Raw genomic sequence first — 17,750 nt, 5'->3', positions numbered from 1 at the left:
TGTAGGTCTATTTCTATCATTTATTATTTTTGCTGGTTCATGACTTGTCTCATACACTTGGTTTTGTTTGTGCCATTACTGTAAAAAACAGGCTTGGTTTGCATGGTAATGCAAGACCATAAAAAACATCATGCAAGCAGAAATTATGCAAAGTGACTTTACTAATCAACGGTAAAAATAACAAGTGCACCATGACCTTTAAAGTTATTGTCAAAACATTAAAATATCTCTTATTATCAGTTGTAAATGCAGAGGAAAATATAAGATACAGTAAAACTAATATTTATTTAGTAGATTGTAATGTAAGACGTTAGCATCACTACAAATTAAAATCACTGAGAATTAAAATGTTTTATTTTGTTGTAAAAAACTTACCAAGAGTAGTTTGGACCGTGCCTGCTGCCTTCTTACTGTATAACTTGCAATTCGGAGCAAACTTCTCTTCTATGCCTCACCAAATTGTCAAACTCCTTTCTAAGTTTGGGTGGGCCTCCAACATTTTATGCTTTGCACTTTCAATGTCATGAAATGTCTTACAGAGTACTTTAATGTGATTTTTGTTGGGGCTGAGCTCACTTCCTGTGTGACATCTCCAATCATATTCCTCAAGTATTTTTTTTAATATCTTTTATTCTATTCTATTCTATTCTATTTATTTATTTGTTTGCACCGGGTCTTAGTTGCAGCCGGCAGGCTCCTTAGTTGAGGCACGTGGGCTCTTTAGTTGTGGCACGTGGGCTCCTTAGTTGTGGCTCACTGGCTCCTTAGTCACGGCATGCAAACTCTTAGTTGTGGCATGCTTGTGGGATCCAGTTCCCCGACCAGGTATGGAACCCAGGCCCCCTGCATTGAGAGTGTGGAGTCTTACCCACTGGGCCACCAGGGCAATCCCTCAAGTAAGTCGATAAGTCACTTTTACTACATTCCTCTGGCTGCCCTTCTGGAGTCTCTTGAACTGGCAGCAGTGCCCACGTTCCCACAGTCACTACTTCTTCTAGAACTCCATTGGTGTTCGACTCTAGTTTTACTTCCAGCATTATCATTTTCCACTTATTTGCTGCACTTTCATCTTTGTTGGCCAATTCCTCTCACTTATCCTTTTTTAATAAAGTGTCACGTGGGTTTTTCACTGGGAGACAAGGAGGCAACACCAGGACACACTTTGCTGTCTGTGGGTGAACTGACTGACAGATGCGCAAGGACCAATCACAGAAGGACTCTGAAAGGAGTGACAGGATTGGTCACTGATCCTATGCACATTGGTTATCTATGTACTGATTTGTGGACTGGGGAGCTGGTAGCTGAGACTGTGTTTTCACAGCTACTCAGTGCTTAATCCCTGATAACTGAAATAGGAGCCCTGGTGTAGGGAGACTGGTGTTATTTAATTAACTGTGGTAATGGAATTTGTGCATAATGGAAATATGCAAAGTGAGGACTGCCTGTATTTGAAAAACTGTTGATAGAAACAGCAGCTGAGGATGATGCTTTGTTCTCCAGAGAGGATATTCCTTTGCTTCTGCCAGGCATCAGAGGTCCTAGTAGTCTGGAAGCACCTTAATCCAACCTCAAGGACTGAGATTACTTAGAACAGGCCTTTAGTCCTGGAGCAACGGATTGACTTCCAGGTCACCTGTGTTCCTAGGGGGCAGCTTTTTTGGGCCCCAACCCAGAGTTTGGGATGTTTACCAGGGTCTTCCCTTCTTGGAGCCTTTATAGCTCAACTTTTGACTCCTAGTCCCATGGAAGTATGTAGGTTCTTAAGTGCTTCTTCCATAAATTAGCCAACAGTCCAGGGACAAAATGACCCCAAATATCAAGTTTCCACCTTCTCCAGATCTCAGCCTGGCAACTGCTCACCACCTCATGAGCTTGCCAATGCCTTGGCATATGTTTAAAGATTCTGTCCACCTTTTCTGAGTTGACTTCCAAACTGCTAAGCCATCATTATCAATGGAGCCTCCAGCTTAACATTTTAAAACCACTGAATACTTATCAGCTCCACAGTTTGAAATGGCTATTTTTCTCTTTATTTTTCACTTCCAGAGTTACAAAGAAGTATTTCTGTACTCTTCAATAAAATCCATAGACTGGAATATTGAAAAATGATTATAGTTCCTTAAGGTTTTCCTCATATTCAGGCAGTATTACTCAAATAATAATAACTTTCTAATAATATGCTAATACAATTGTAGAACAGAAAAACTGTTATCTTTTCAACAAGCAGAAGGGCATAGATCATTAAGCAGAGCGGAAAGCTTTGTTCACTCGACAGATATTTTTAGGTGCCTCCTGTGATAGCCAGTTTGGTTACAGCAGTAAAGAAAACAGACAAAAACAGACAAATTCCCCTGCCCTCATGGGGCTGCTATTCTAGGGGAAACAGATGAGAAACAGATGAGTAAAGCTTATCCTGCGTGAGATGGAGATAGGGTCGGGGAAAGGCTGCCATTATAACTAAGGGGAAGGCCTCCCTACGTGGGGAAAGAGCACAGTTACAGTTCCCTTCCCTCCTGTAGCAGGGACACGGAGCTGGGAGAGTCCCACGGGGCCCCACCACCTCCTGCCTCTCTAGCCCCTCCAGTCACTTGTGTTTTCCCCTTGACACCAGCCAGATGGAGGGAAAGAAAGGGGCTACCAGGCTCTGCACCCACGGTGCTGTGATTCATACATGTCTGTCCCCTAAGCCTTCCACCGCCCTGTGTGAGGTCCACAGGACCGGCCCTACCTAAGCTGCCTAACACACCAGGCACCTGTGATCATGACTCCTTATCTTTGATGCTATAGATTCGTCCCTAACTGACAGAGCTAGGCTCTGAACGGGTCACCCACCTTCGAATATGAACAGAACATGTTTAGTGGGGTCTCAAGTCTCCAAAACTCCTTGAACGGGTGTCAGTTGCCTGTAGACTGTGAGTTCCATGAGGGCGTGACCATGGAATGGTGCCAGTTAATGGCCCCAAAGATGTCCATGCTCCAATCCTGGAGCCTATGTCTATGTCACCATGCATGGCAGAAGGGGCTCTGCAGATATGACCGAGGGCACCATCATTGGTTCACTTGTGTCCCCCAAAAAGGTATGTCCACATCCTAACCTCCAGTACTTCAGAACGTGACCTTACTGGAAATAGGGCTCTTTGCGAATATAGTTATGATGAGGTTATACCGGAGTGGAGTGGATCCTTAATCCAATATGACTGGTGTCCTTATAAAAAGTGGAAATTTGGAGCTTCCCTGGAGGCGCAGTGGTTGAGAGTCCGCCTGCCGACGCAGGGGACGCGGGTTCGTGCCCCGGTCCGGGAAGATCCCACATGCCGCAGAGCGGCTGGGCCCGTGAGCCACGGCTGCTGAGCCTGCGCGTCCGGAGCCTGTGCTCCACAACGGGAGAGGCCACAACAGTGGGAGGCCTGCGTACCGCAAAAACAACAACAACAGCAACAAAAAAGGACGTGGAAGTTTGGACACACACACACACACACACAGTGAGAATGCCACGCGATGACAGGTGGAGGTCGGAGCGATGCTTCCACAAGCCAAAGAACGCAAAGGGTTGATGGGCACCACCAGAACCAAAGAGGAGGCAAGGAACGCGTCTACCCAGGGTCTCAGAGAGAGGGCGGCCCTGCCGACACCGTGAGTTCAGACTTCTGGCCCCTAGGACTGCACAAGAATAAATTTCTGTTCTTTAAAGCCACCCAGATCGTGCTCTATGACAGCAGCCACAGGGGACTGACACAGGTGCAGGCCTGAGAGGGGAGAGTGTTCTGGATTATCCAGGTGGGCCCAATCGAATCGCTTGACCCCTTAAAAGCAGAGAATTTTGGGCTTCCCTGGTGGTGCAGTGGTTGGGAGTCCGCCTGCCGATGCAGGGGACGCGGGTTCGTGCCCCGGTCTGGGAGGATCCCACGTGCTGCGGAGCGGCTGGGCCCGTGAGCCATGGCCGCTGAGCCTGCGCGTCGGGAGCCTGTGCTCCGCAACGGGAGAGGCCACAACAGGGAGAGGCCCGCATACCGCAAAAAAAAAAAAAAAAAAAAAAAAAAAAAGCAGAGAATTTTCTCCGGCGGAGAGGAGGCAGAAGGGGCGGTCCTGGAGATTCAGAGCATGAGAAGGACTTGAGCCACGTTGCAGGTTTTGACAACCAAGGGGCCACACGCCAAAAAACGTGGGCACCTCTGGCTGACGACCAGCAAGAAAATGGGCCATAGATGTTTTTCAAAATGCACAGAATTGTCCATCCAAAAAGGATGGATTTTACTGCATGTACATTATACCTCAGTAAACTTGACTTTTAGAAGACCTCAAACCCATCTCCTCTGCCTGGTTTTTAGGGAGCCTGATACAAAGAGGCGAGTCTGCTGTTAAAAGGTGACCCAGCGCATCGTCACATCCATGGAGCAGGGCAGCCAGAGGGATTTCTCTGGCACCTCCAAAAGCCAGCCCTGCTCCCACCTGACGTACCTGGGCTCTTAACCTCCTGGGCAGGATAGAGCTGCCTCTCTCCCCACCTTCCCAGCCACAAAGCAAGAAGCCAGAAGCCCTGGAGGCACAGACTTCACCCGTCTATTATCCTAGGAAAGGGGCTTGCGTGTGTCTAAGGACTAATTCACCTCATTCATGACTATGAAACCAAACGATGACAAGCTAATAGCACACTCGATCCCTCGTGTTCCTGCTCCTTTCAGGAAGTGATTATCACGCTTCTGTGATGAAGACAGAATCACTGCTCAGAGGGCTTATCCGCTTTTCATGCCGGAACTATCAGCGACAAAGAGAAGGCAGACACCGCAACTAAATGTGTGGTGTTCTCTGAAAATAGGTCATTAGATGAGAGTTAATATGCATCTAAGATTTAAATCCTGCTGACCTAAGTGGTTCAAAAGGATTTCACTTGACACGTAATGATACATGAAATAAGAAGATAATCAACGGGAGAACTAAGGTGGGTTCTACAATTGCTTGGATCATTTTTATTCACTCTTTTCCTTTCTCCCAACTTAGTTCCTTTAGCTGAAAGGAAATTTTAAGGACAAACATTTCTTGAGCCACACGTGCAGATCACTGTTAGAACACCACTGCTCCCCTGGCCGCCGAGAGGCTCAGGGAAGGGCAGCCTCACCTCTCAGGCCTTCTAGGCTGGTTCTCACCACGCGGCACCATGTTGCTTGGGTACCTGCCTCTCCTCTGAACCTAGGAGTCCTGCTTGTCATGTAATGCAGTGCTTCCTGATGGCAGGGAATGGTGCCTGCTGTTTTCCACTGCTGTCCCCAGCTCTTGGAACACTGCCTGGCACATAGCAGGAGCTCAGGAAAGGTGTGTTGAATAAATGAATGAGCTCTGGAATGAATGACTAAAGTGCTCAATAAATAGTTGCTGAAGTGAAGGCAGAATATGTCCAGTCAGAGAGATTCAAATGCTACAGGGTGGACTTCCCTGGTGGCGCAGTGGTTAAGAATCTACCTGCCAGTGCAGGGGACACGGGTTCGAGCCCTGGTCTGGGAAGATCCCACATGCTGTGGAGCTGCTAAGCCCGTGCACCACAACTACTGAGCCTGCGCTCTAGAGCCCACAAGCCACAACTACTGAGCCCACGTACCACAACTACTGAAGCCCGCATGCCTAGAGCTCATGCTCCACAACAAGAGAAGCTACCGCAGTGAGTAACCCCCGTTCACCACAACTAGAGAAAGCCTGCGCAGCAATGAAGACACAACACAGCCAAAAATAAATAAATAAATAAACTTATTTTTTTAAAAAAATGCTACAGGGTGTCTGAGTGACAAAACTCCTGCCTCTCATTCAGGGGGGAATCAAGGAAGGCTTCATGAATGAGGTGGCATTTGATTAAGCCTGGAAGGAATCTCAAACATAGTGTAGCCTGACCGGAGCTGCGTGTTCACCCAGCCAGTCCTGCAGCACCTGCTGGCAGTACATCCTGGGCGGTGGAGAGCGGGGCAGCTGTGGTTTCCTGCCCCCTGGGGTCTGTGACTCATTGGGGAGAGCGACTTTCACCAAGGAGCCATGCAGATGAACATGTAATGGGCAAGCTTACAGGAAAAGCACCAGGAGTTGCATCTGAGAGACCTGACCGGGCAGGCAGTTCTGGAAGGTTTCCCTAAGAAAGTTTTCAGCTGAGATCTCCAGGGTAGGGGGTAGAGGTAAGGGGGTGAGGTGGGGATGAGGGGCAGGGTGAGGGAATGTCCCAGGCACAAACGAGGATCTGGCCATGGAGGAAGAACATCGGCCCCTGAGAGTCAGGGCCCTGCCCTCCCAGTCACCATGGGAGCTGAAAAATGAGGAAGGATAAGTCCATGTTATGGCTGGACAGTAAACAACAAGCAAGGAAACAATGAAAGCGTTAACAGCAAGGTCCTACTGTATAGCACAGGGAGCTACGTTCAGTATCCTGGGATAAACCATAATGGAGAAGAACAGGAAAAAGAATATATATATAAAACAATCACTTTGCTGTACAGCAGAAATTGACTCAACATTGTAAATCAATTGTACTTGAATAAACTTAAAAAAAAGTTTTTTAAAGCGGCCTTGGGAATTCCCTGGCGGTCCAGTGGTTAGGACTCCACATTTTCACTGCCGAGGGCCCGGGTTGGATCCCTGGTTGGGGAACTAAGATCCCACAAGCTGTGCGGCATGGCCAAAAAAAATAAAAAATGAAAAAGTAAAAAGCCTTCTCACTCTGCACCAGGCAACAGTCTCCCACGCACAGCATTAGTACTTGCCCCATTTGTAGACAAGGAAACTGAGGTGCACGTGGATGAGTGGTCCGTCTGTGGCCGAGAGCTGCTAAGTGGGTCAGGACCCTGCACCTGTCCTGCCCTCACTGCCCTCCTGGAGGCCACTTACCGGACGGGGAGGAAGACCAGGGTCAGGGAGGGAAAACTCGGGGGGGCTCAGAACCGGACAGTCTGAGTGTGAGTCTCCGGGAGGGTCGGGTGATGTCAGAAAGGCTGGTGGACGTGGGGCCCAAGGTCATGACAGCAATCACAAAGTACAACTTTGGTGAACTTCCATTGCCCTGGTTCAATGTAACTTTACATCTACAAATACGAAGACGGCAGCTGGATGGAGGTGTTAATACCTTCTGTTGGAATTTCATCTTTTCATCTCTTAAAAGTCATTCCTTTTCTAAATTTTATTTACGAGCTCTTGTCTTTCAGAGGTCTCATTCTCAAAGAGACCGTACCAGATCTGATATCAGAATTGGGCATGAATCTTTCTGAAACACTTTCTAGAAAATGATTTATCTGATGAAGAAAGCCTGCATTTGAATTCATTCGTTCCAGAGTTACTGAGCCCGTCCAAGGTTTTGTGTCCTTCCATCAGTCTGTGAATCAGCCATGGATTTATCTGCTTTCCTGGCTATTGTTTTTCCTTCTAGAATCTTCTTTCTCTTAAGGCTTGTGCCCCTCTTAGTATTAAAGAGTATTGGCCGCCCTTGAATGTGGTTAGATTCTCACTCTCACTTAGACTTCTGACCTAGACACTAAAAGCTAACTCTGTGAGACTCATCTAAGTGGAGACAAGGCAGCAGGAAAACAGTCGATAATTTTTGGTTTCCAGAGTGAAAGACCCTATTTTCTCTTCTTATAATGATAACCTGCTAGATACTCTTCTTTTAAAATTTATTTTATTGAAGTACTGATTCACAACATTGTGTCCTGCTAGGTTCCGATATTCACACACGAAGCTGGGACTTGGAAAGAATTACTCCACTCTTCACTGAACGCTTCCCACCTTTAACCCTTCCTCCCATTGCCAGTCGCTGTCGCCCTCGGCCAGGATGGGAACCCTCCCCTTTCTTTTTTTTTTTTTTTAAACATCTTTATTGGAGTATAATTGCTTTACAGTGGTGTGTTAGTTTCTGCTTTATAACAAAGTGAATCAGTTATACATATACATATGTTCCCATATCTCTTCCCTCTTGCGTCTCCCTCCCACCCTCCCTATCCCACCCCTCTAGGTGGTCACAAAGCACCGAGCTGATCTCCCTGTGCTGTGCGGCTGCTTCCCACTAGCTATCTATTTATGTTTGGTAGTGTATATATGTCCATGCCACTCTCTCACTTTGTCACAGCTTACCCTTCCCCCTCCCCATATCCTCAAGTCCATTCTCTAGTAGGTCTGTGTCAGAATCCAACAGCACATTAAAAGGATCATACGCCATGATCAAGTGGGGTTTATTCCAGGAATGCAAGGATTCTTCAATATACGCAAATCAATCAACGTGATATACCATATTAACAAATTGAAGGAGAAAAACCATATGGTCATCTCAATAGATGCAGAGAAAGCTTTCAACAAAATTCAACACCCATTTATGATAGAAACCCTGCAGAAAGTACTCATAGAGGGAACTTTCCTCAATATAATAAAGGCCATATATGTCAAACCCACAGCCAACATCGTCCTCAATGGTGAAAAACTGAAACCATTTCCACTAAGATCAGGAACAAGGCAAGGTTTCCCACTCTCACCACTCTTATTCAACATAGTTTTGTAAGTTTTAGCCACAGCAATCAGAGAAGAAAAGGAAATAAAAGGAATCCAAATCGGAAAAGAAGAAGTAAAGCTGTCACTGTTTGCAGATGACATGATACCATACATAGAGAATCCTAAAGATGCTACCAGAAAACTACTAGAGCTAATCAATGAATTTGGTAAATTTTCAGGGTACAAAATTAATGCACAGAAATCTCTGGCATTCCTATACACTAATGATAAAAAGTCTGAAAGTGAAATCAAGGGAACCCTCCCCTTTCGGTTCAACACACCAGTGCTGGATCGGGACTTCCTGCCCCTGTGCTGGCGGGCGGTTACAATCTTTGGTTTCCAGGCTGCTCGGGTGGAGGGTGGGTCACACTACCACCACCACTAAAGATCCATCCATCTAGATTCATCCTCCCTCTCCCCCTCCCGAGTGCGGGCAAGCACCCTGATCTTTCCTCCCTCCCCAGGTCCAGAACCTTCTGTCTCTGGCTCAGACACCAACATTTCCACCCTCACAATCTTCCGTCACCTTGTCCCACACATCCTTGTAACCCTGTTTGTGCTGGTCTTTTCTCTCAAGCAACATCAGCCCTCACTGCATGTCAATATTCTCAAGCCTTTCTCTTCACGACTCTTTTCTTTCTCAAAGTCTTCTTTTCAGGATATCACTCCCCGTCCACCTCCCACCATGAATATTTTTGCACAATTGAACTTTGTGGGGTTTTTTTTTTAACTACTCATCTATCTCAGGACCCCTCACTGAACGTAATGGATGAGGTTTATTTTTATGATTTGAGAACTACAGCAATGGAATGACTTCCTTTCTGGAAAGGGCTCTCAACAAGTGAGCTTTCCTAGTAAAGGCAAGAAGGAAGGTCATTTTCTGAACCTCCATGCGCTCTGGACCGCTTGCTGTGAACCATCGGGAGGGCTCTGCAGAGATGGGGCAGGAGTCCCCTTGCCTAGAGCTGGTGACAGATTCTGCAGCAGGTTTCAAAAAAGGCAAAAAAGATGATTGTAATACTCAAGCAAAATACTCCCTCCACGAACCCTAAAATCCAAGGATGTCGTAAACACATCAAATACTACCCTTTTGTTTGTGTTATAAATAACTTCCACACACCAAGAGATGCTTCTATTGAAAGCAAATTTCAAATTTCTCGGAACAATTTTCCTTTTACACATCAGTCCTGTTAATCCCATCCCCAACACACAGTTAGAAAACCAGAAATAAAGTGAGTGGACAGTGAATAAATAAGACACTAACCCACTTATCAAGCTGTCCCACAAAATGAGCCAAAATGAGACTACTGCCTAGAATTTATCAAATTTATTCATAATCCTAGACAGAGGGGAAAATACTCTTCATGCTGGCAGCCTAATAGATGTCAACTTGTGCAAGAAGGAACACTGCCTGAAAATGCTTCTAAAAATTCTGCTGGTAAAAAAAAAAAAAAATCCCATTTAACAGCTAGGTAATAGAAGAAAACTTGATTTCAGATCAAGATTTGATTGTCACTTGATTCTGCAATCCTGTGTTTTACAAGCCTTATTGCTTCATCGTAAATATGCACTTAAATACACATGTCAGGCTAACAATTTCTTAGACTGTTTCAGAAAGGGAGGGAGGCAGCCACATGTCAGCTTCTAAATAACTGCATCTCTTTTACTAGAACTTGGCAATTTGTCACCCCAGTGTGGTTATCACATAACCACAGACTTATTCAGTTACAAATGGCTGCAGGGAGCTTGGTGCCTCAGTCACTCTTAAAAGTGGTCGGGGTTGGGGGGGAAGGAACTACAGTACACTGGTTTTTTTTGTTTTTTTTTTAAACACGTTTGTTGAAGTATAATTGCTTTATAACATTTATTAGTTTCTGCTTTACAACAAAGTGAATCAGCTATATGTATATATATATCCCCATATCCCCCCCTCTTGAGCCTCCCTCCCACCCTCCCTATCCCACCCCTCTGGGGGACATAAAGCACCGAGCTGATCTCCCTGTGCTATGCCACAGCTTACCACTCGCTCTTTTACATTTGGTCGTGTATATATGTCAGTACTACTCTCTCACTACATCCCTGTCTCACCTTCCCCCCTGTGTCCTTAAGTCCGTTCTCTACATCTGTGTCTTTATTCCAGCCCTGTCACTAGGTTCGTCAGTACCATTTTTCTAGATTCCATATATGTGTGTTAGCGTACGGTATTTGTTTTTCTGTTTCTGACTTACTTCACTCTGTATGACAGACTCTAGGTCCAACCACCTCACTACAAATAACTCAATTTTGTTCCTTTTTATGACTGAGTAATACTCAGTTATATATATGTGCCACATCTTCTTTTTTTTACATCTTTATTGGAGTATAATTGCTTTACAGTGTTGTGTTAGTTTCTGCTTTATAACAAAGTGAATCAGTTATACATATAGATATGTTCCCATATCTCTTCCCTCTTGCGTCTCCCTCCGTCCCACCCTACAGTATACTGTTTACTTAACTGTATTATCATTTCCAATCTTTCATGTGAAGCTTCATAAGCTTTGAGACAATTCATTCTACCTTTGCTTTCCTAACTCTTACTATTCAGGTGATCCTTTTTCAAAGGTGTACTTGTGACCTCCGAGGTAAAAGTGTAAAAGCAAGCGGATCAGAACAGAAACAGCCACTCCTCTTTCTTTGCAAACCTCTTTAAATAGAGCAAAATAAAAGCAGTCAGATGGGAACTATATGCAATATCCTGTGATAAACCATGATGGAAAATAACATGAAAAAGAATATATACGCATATAACTGAGTCACTTTTCTGTACAGCAGAAATTAATACAATATTGTAAATCAACTAGACTTCAATAACATTTTTTAAAAATTAAAAAAAATTAAAAGCAGTCAGATGAGTGCTGCGTCTGGAACACAGAAGACTTAAACCTCTCCAATGCTTTCACTAACTTCTCCTGTGCCTATCTTATCTCCACAACTGGAGGGCCAGCAGGACCCTTGCCCCGTTAAATAGAAACACTTCCCAACTCCCAAATATTTAAACACACCTCTTTCCTTCTGAGTCAGTTGTTTGGAATTAGAATCCATGATCTTGCAGAAAGAAAGAGCATTTTATTTAATTAGATGCTCAGGCCATCTCATAAAAAGTCTATTTTATGTTTAACATACCCCAAATCTAGTGATAATTATAAATAGAATAATTTGAACTGCAGCTGCCACCTTTATAACACCTATGCCATGGAACCACATGTGGGAGTCCAGCATGGCGTACAGGAACACACCGGTCTAGTGCTGATGGAAGGATGGGCTCTTGCCATCCAAGGTTTGAGGGAAACTGCAAAATGCCAAGCGGAAACCCTCTTGCGGTGGGTAGGCCCCCTGCTGTACTTCTAAGTCCCCCCCAGCCAGCTCCCACCCATATCTGAGTACTGTAAAAAGAAAAAAAAATCGATAAATTCTTGTTGAATTAAATTCTGTTCATCTCTTATTTGTTCAGTGAACATTCAGAGTCCTCCCTCAGCATCCTCAGGGGACTGGTTCTAGGATCCCCTGGGGATACCAAAATTTGTAGAGGCTCAAGTCCTTTATATAAAAAGGTGTAGTGTTTGCACATAACCTATGCACAACCTTTGTGTACTTTAAATCATCTCTAGATTACTTATAATAACTAATACAACATACATGCAATGTAAATAGTTGTGAATACAATGTAAATGCTATGTAAATACTTATGGCACGTGGTAAACTCAAGTTTTGTTTTCTGGAACTTTCTGGAATTTTTTTTCCCGAATATTTTCAATCCACGGTTGGTTGAACTGGTGGACACAGAACTTGCAGATGTGGAGGGCCTACTCAGTATATAGGACCAACTGGGCAGAACTGATTAACACATACTCCGTTCTCATCAAGGTAGACTCAGCGGGGAAAGTGAGGTAGAGTAGCACCCAGGAGCAGCCCTGGTGGGGGAAGATTTCACCCAGCCTGCATCTCCGCAGACCCTCCAAGGATGAGGAACAGTTGTTTTCATGGTCTGGGGACACCGGAGTAAGGAAAAATGCAAACTATATCACCATCAAAACCTGAGGGCAGGGACTTCCCAGGTGGCGCAGTGGTTAAGAACCTGCCTGCCAATGCAGGGGACATGGGTTCGAGTCCTGGTCCAGGAAGATCCCGCGTGCCGCAGAGCAACTAAGCCCGTGCGCCACAACTACTGAGCCTGCGCTCTAGAGCCCGCGTGCCACAACTACTGAGCCCGAGTGCCTAGAGCCCATGCTCCACAACAAGAGAAGCCACCACAGTGAGAAGCCCACGCACCGCAATGAAGAGTAGCCCCCGCTCGCCGCAACTAGAGAAAGCCCGTGCGCAGCAACAAAGACCCAATGCAGCCATAAATAAATAAATAAACAAACAAACAAACCTGAGGGCATATCCATGTGCAGAGAAAACAAAAACCATTCAGGACAGTTTTGTTCTTACTGGTGTAGGACTCTCAATTACCTACTCAAAAATGAAAAGAAGAAGTATATATTCGGGGTGGGGGATATGCTTCTTTCCAAAAGCCTTTGAAAAATCATCAAACGGTCAGAGCAAAAGTAACACAGTTACCAGATCCGGCTCAGGGAGAGGCAGGCAGTACAAGGTGTGCTTCTTTAAGACACTGCCTGGGCTAAGTATGCCTTTTTACTTGTTACAAAGAATCTTCACATAAGCCACCACTTTTTTTTTTTTTTTTTTTTTGGCTGTGTTGGGTCTTCGTTTCTGTGCGAGGGCTTTCTCTAGTTGCGGCAAGTGGGGGCCACTCTTCATCGCGGTGCGCGGGCCTCTCACTATCGTGGCCTCTCTTGTTGCGGAGCACAGGCTCCAGATGCGCAGGCTCAGTAGTTGTGGCTCACGGGCCTAGTTGCTCCGCGGCATGTGGGATCTTCCCAGACCAGGGCTCGAACCCATGTCCCCTGCATTGGCAGGCAGACTCTCAACCACTGCACCACCAGGGAAGCCCAAGCCACCACTTTTGAGACTCCCAACCCTTCAAAGAGGTGCAAAGGAGAGGAACTCCGTTTTGTGATGAGAAAACAGCATTTAAAGAGGTGAACAGAGATCCCCAGGCCCGACAGGCCACCTCGTAGGGATGAGAATCAAACCTGGGGATGTCCTAACACCTCTTCCACTATGTCGAGCTGCATCCCTGATGCAAACCAAAATTCTCAAGTACTTTTTCTGGTACTATATGCCGACCTCAGAACAAATGCAGCTCAACTACCAAAATAACTAATAATGGGTCTGACTTAGTAAGGAGTAATCGCTTCACCTTTTTTTTTTTTTTTTTGCGGCACGCGGGCTTCTCACTGTTGTGGCCTCTCCCATTGCGGAGCACAGGCTCCGGACGCGCAGGCTCAGTGGCCATGGCTCACGGGCCCAGCCGCTCCGCGGCATGTAGGATCTCCCCGGACCGGGGCACGAACTCGTGTCCCCTGCATCGGCAGGCGGACTCTCAACCACTGCGCCACCAGGGAAGCCCCCGCTATACCTTTTGAAATGCAAAAACCCTTCCACAATATTGCTACAACAAGATCCTAATTAAATACTCTAGAAGCAAAGAATGAACACACCTCCAAACAACAAGCAAACCAGACTAGGTGATGCCTGTTACCCACAGTACGTATCACTGCATGCAAGTGACAGAAATACTTGGAAGAAGAAACAAGTTCTTTTAAATCAGGTCCACTGGGACATCTAGGGCTTTTCCTGTTTGGTTCTTACCTTAAACCTATCTTCACACCAAGTTGGAAATTAAAATCCTTTGCCTAATTTTCCCTAACCACATGGCCTTAGACATGAACTAGCTGGTTCTATGTAACTACGAAGGCAGAAATAACAGACACAGCAAATGTCTATCCTGAAGACAGAAACTATGGCTTTATTTGAAGTGTCTATGAAGCCTATACCAAGCCACCAAAACCAGAAATAAAAACAGAGGCCCTCAAATTCCCAAAAAGTCACATCCTCTAACTGCGATGCAACAAAATTAGTACAAACATTCACCCCAAACACTGGCCACTTGGAAGTTAAGACACTCATCCTATTTGCCATTAAGAATACATCCAGGGGTTTCCCTGGTGGCGCAGTGGTTAAGAATCCGCCTGCCAGTGCAGGGGACACGGGTTTGAGACCTGGTCCTGGAAGATCCCACATGCCGCGGAGCGACTAAGCCCGTGCGCCACAACTACTGAGCCTGCGCTCTAGAGCCCGCGAGCCACAACTACTGAGCCTGCATGCCACAACTACTGAAGCCCGCGTGCCTAGAGCCCGTGCTCCCAACAAGAGAAGCCACTGCAATGAGAAGCCAGTGCACCGCAATGAAGAGTAGCCCCCACTCACCGCAACTAGAGAAAAGTGCAACAAAGACCCAACGCAGCCATAAATAATTAATAAATAAAATAAATAAATTTTAAAAATAAATAAAAACTATTAAAAAAGAATATATCCATTCACACACAGACTGAGAGAGGGAAGAGAGAAACGTGGCATGTTTAAAATCTGTTTACAGTAAGCAAAGAAACATTTTAATAAAAGTTTTTTAAAGAAGATTACTTAAAGAATCCTTATTATAAAAACACAGATGTCCATAGAACAACACACAAGGAAAAGACCACTGGTCACCAATCCCTAAACCACGAGGTGCTGCAGCAAAGTCTCCCTTTCTGCGCCCCAGTTTCATCCACTTTCAGCTCCCTTCTTATATTCTGGCGTTAAGAGTCAGCTTCATGAGCAGATCCCCAGTTGCCTTGCTCAATACTGAGCAGGTGAAAACTCAGTAAACATTGACAGACTAAAAGAATTTTAAAATATACATATGTTAAAGGACTGGCTTAATAATTATTGTATCTAAACACAATGAAATATGATATAAACATTTAAAATGATAAAGTGCAAACACATTTATTCACATGGAAAGATTTTTCATAACCTAATGGTTAATAAAGCAGATTACAAAATAGTTTATATAGAAGAAAGATCTTTTTTTCTCTCCTCTCTTTCTCATTCTCCCGCATACACATACTATGTTTAAAAATCTGTGTACAGGGACTTCCCTGGTGGCGCAGTGGTTAAGAATCCACCTGCCAATGCAGGAGACACGGGTTTGAGACCTGGTCCCGGAAGATCCCACACGCCGCGGAGCGACTAAGCCTGTGCGCCACAACTACTGAAGCCTGTGCACCTAGAGCCCGCGAGCCACAACTACTGAGCCCGTGTGCCACAACTACTGAAGCCCGTGCGCCTAGAGCCCGTGCTCCGCAACAAGAGAAGCCACCTCAACGAGAAGCCCACGCACCGCAATGAAGAGTAGCCCCCGCTCGCCGCAACGAAGACCCAATGCAGCCCCCCCGCAAAAAAAATCTGTGTACAAGTTGGACAAACATGAGCTAGCAACAAGAATTATTTTATGATTATGGAATAACTTTTACACATTCAAGGTGTGAGAAGAGGGAAAACATTTTTTCTATGGTCAATTAATTTTCTATTGCTTCAGAGTTGTATAGAAGTTTGTCAAGCTCACTGTCTGGTCCCTCACACACAGTGACCACTCAATCTATATCATAGGCCCACTTCTCCAGGGTATCACTGTCCTGGCTGATCGCAGTTCTAGACCTGGCCAACTAGCTCAGCAAGCCATCTGCTTGATATTCAAATTGGAATTAAAACAGCTAAGAGAAGGCATGGTGCTCTTTATTTGTCAGCATCTGTAACTTAAGTGTCTGTTAAGTGAAAACATTTCTCACAGTTTTATTACCTAGTTTTAAATTACGTGGAACCTGCCTGCCATAAAGAAAGGAAGTTCCCAGTAAAACTGACAGAATAAAGTTTTCAGAACTTAAAAGGGAATCTATCCACATTTATCTTACTTTCAAAGAAATGAAAATAGATCTAACCCGTTGCATCACAAGGTAATAATTAACCCCCAAATTGCTAGTCTGTAGGGCAATGGAAGTAAAGACTTAACTATTTCAGTCTGGAAAAATAAGTAAATCAAACCTTCTATTTACCTGTGATGACAACGTCGTGGTTCTGGACTTGTCTGGCCACAAACTGTTACTTCACAGCAGAGGCAGGGCCTTTCACAGCAGCCTTGGCAGTAAGAAGGTAAAGGACGAAATGATTACAACGATATGTCCTCTGGATTCTCCCCAACTCTCCACCACCTTGAAAGAGGAAAGTCACCGTGACCCTGCGTCTTCAACGGCTACGGTGTGGCAGGGTCGTCCCCAGGAAAACCCTGCACCCCCTCCCGGCCCCACGCACCCCTTCCCAAGCAGCCTTGGGGGAGGAGGGGCTCCCTGGTTTGGGGAAGGGTGGCTGGGATGGGGGTAGGCATGCAGCCCCGAACGTCCCAGAGCGCCCCGCGAAATCCAAGGCATTATACAACCATGGACTTTTCTTAGAAAGAACCTTGACATTCGGGGCACGGCTCCAGCCTTTAAACTTAAAAAGGCGAGGAAAGCACGGGCGCGCAGTTGTTCCCTGTTAGTCTGGGGAGGCCGTGCGGGCAGAACCGACCCTCCGGACTTCCGCCAACACCGCCCTGCGCGGCCGGGGACTCGGGGAGACCCGGGCGCGGACGCCCCGCGCCAGACCCGCGGGCCCCGGGATCGGGAGGACGTCCCGCGGCGGAGACTGCCCTGGGCTCGCCCGGCCCGGCCCGTCTGCGTCGCCCGACTGCGCCAGGCGCAAAGTGGGGCAGTTCCTCAAAGGTGGACTAAGCCGCGTGTGAGTCTCTCCCGTTGGACCTCGGCCGCCAGGCGCACGAGGGTCAGTCTGCCGGGACCGCCGGCTACCTGGCCTAGGAGATCCCCGGCGTTCTCGGGAAACGCCCCCAGTCGGTGACGCCCAAGCTCGACCACGCAGAAAGAAGGGCGCGCCTGATGCCCCCGCCTGGTGGGCCTTCTCTCCGGGGGGACAACCTGAGGACCCAGTGTCTCTGAGGTCGCGGGCCTCGACCTCTGCCCAGGTCCCAGCCCCACCGACAGCTGTGAACGCCGAGGCTCCCGGCAGGCCACGGGCGCGTGGAGGGAGGCCGAGCAAGGGGCGGCCCCCTGGGCCCCGGGATCCCCCGCACGAGCCTGCGGCAAGCGCCCTCGCCCCGCGCCCCGGGCCCCGCGCATGCGCCGCCCGGCCCCTCCCAGTCCGCCGCCGCTCTGGGTCTAGAGGTGGGGGGAGCCCAGCCCTCGAGCCCCCGCGCGCGCCCGCCC

General features: G+C 46.7%; 1 protein-coding gene across 7 annotated transcripts in view; it reads right to left on the bottom strand.

Moving 5' to 3' along the window:
• PPARA (peroxisome proliferator activated receptor alpha) overlaps positions 1–17,750 on the bottom strand; it is a 71,225-nt gene that overhangs the window by 53,389 nt on the left and 86 nt on the right. Inside the window, exons 1-2 of one of the 7 annotated variants that reach the window (XM_082636729.1) lie at positions 16,951–17,743; positions 16,548–16,629 (exon numbers count right to left, since the gene is read on the bottom strand). The gene's annotated coding sequence lies outside the window, so the exon portion shown is untranslated. Of the gene's footprint in view, positions 1–12,919; positions 13,993–16,547; positions 16,704–16,950; positions 17,744–17,750 lie in introns of those variants that run through there. The other 6 variants (XM_082636731.1, XM_082636727.1, XM_082636728.1 and 3 more) reach the window with 6 other exon arrangements.

This window comes from Mesoplodon mirus (genome assembly GCF_964341445.2).
Source record: "Mesoplodon mirus genome assembly, chromosome: 11".
Taxonomy (NCBI): Eukaryota; Metazoa; Chordata; class Mammalia; order Artiodactyla; family Ziphiidae; genus Mesoplodon; species Mesoplodon mirus.
The sequence above is the reverse complement of the archived record's forward strand: the minus strand, read 5'-3'. Positions and strand labels throughout refer to the sequence as shown.